Raw genomic sequence first — 1,308 nt, 5'->3', positions numbered from 1 at the left:
GCGAAAAGGCGCCAGGGCGCCCAGGCGGAAAAGAGGCGCCCAGGCGGAATGGCGCCAGGGCGCCCAGGCGGAAAAGAGGCGCCCAGGCGAAAAAGAGGCGCCCAGGCGGAAAAGAGGCGCCCTGGCGTAGGCGCCCAGGCGCCAAAAGAGGCGCCAGGCGAAAAGGCGCCAGGGCGCCCAGGCGGAAAAGAGGCGCCCAGGCGGAATGGCGCCAGGGCGCCCAGGCGGAAAAGAGGCGCCCAGGCGAAAAAGAGGCGCCCAGGCGGAAAGGCGCCAGGGCGCCCAGGCGGAAAAGAGGCGCCCTGGCGTAGGCGCCCATGCGCCAAAAGAGGCACCCAGGCGAAAAGGCGCCAGGGCGCCCAGGCGGAAAAGAGGCGCCCAGGCGGAATGGCGCCAGGGCACCCAGGCGGAAAAGAGGCGCCCAGGCGGAAAAGAGGCGCCCTGGCGTAGGCGCCCAGGCGCCAAAAGAGGCGCCAGGCGAAAAGGCGCCAGGGCGCCCAGGCGGAAAAGAGGCGCCCAGGCGAAAAAGAGGCGCCCTGGCGGAAAAGAGGCGCCCTGGCGTAGGCGCCCAGGCGCCAAAAGAGGCACCCAGGCGAAAAGGCGCCAGGGCGCCCAGGCGGAAAAGAGGCGCCCAGGCGGAATGGCGCCAGGGCACCCAGGCGGAAAAGAGGCGCCCAGGCAAAAAAGAGGCGCCCAGGCGGAAAAGAGGCGCCCTGGCGTAGGCGCCCAGGCGCCAAAAGAGGCGCCCAGGCGAAAAGGCGCCAGGGCGCCCAGGCGAAGAGGCGCCAGGGCGCCCAGGTGGGAAAGAGGCGCCCAGGCGAAAAGGCGCCAGGGCGCCCAGGCAGAAAAGAGGCGCCCAGGCGAAAAAGAGGCGCCCAGGCAGAAAGGCGCCATGGCGCCCAGGCGGAAAAGAGGCGCCCTGGCCAGGCGGAAAAGAGGCGCCCAGGCGGAAAAGAGGTGCCCAGGCGAAAAAGAGTCGCCCAGGCCGAAAGGCGCCATGGCGCCCAGGCGGAAAAGAGGCGCCCACGCGAAAAGGCGCCAGGGCGCCAAGGCGGAAAACAGGCGCCCAGGCGGAAAGGTGCCAGGGCGCCCAGGCGGAAAAGAGGCGCCCAGGCGCGTGGGGGGCAAGGCGCCAGGCGCCAGGCACGCGCGGAGGCAAGGCGCGAGGCGCAAGGCGCCACGCGCGCGCGCGCGTGGGGGGCGAGGCGCCAGGCGCCAGGCGCCGGGCGCGCGTGGGGGGCAAGGCGCCAGGCGCCGGGCGCGCGCGTGGGGGGCGAGGCGCCAGGCGCCAGGCGCCGGGCGCGCGTG

Source organism: Aristolochia californica, unplaced genomic scaffold (assembly GCF_029961685.1).
Source record: "Aristolochia californica isolate CCGP_79_NKW_82.1479 unplaced genomic scaffold, dmAriCali1.0.hap1 SCAF_188, whole genome shotgun sequence".
Lineage (NCBI taxonomy): Eukaryota > Viridiplantae > Streptophyta > Magnoliopsida > Piperales > Aristolochiaceae > Aristolochia > Aristolochia californica.
This window is presented reverse-complemented; position numbering follows the sequence as displayed.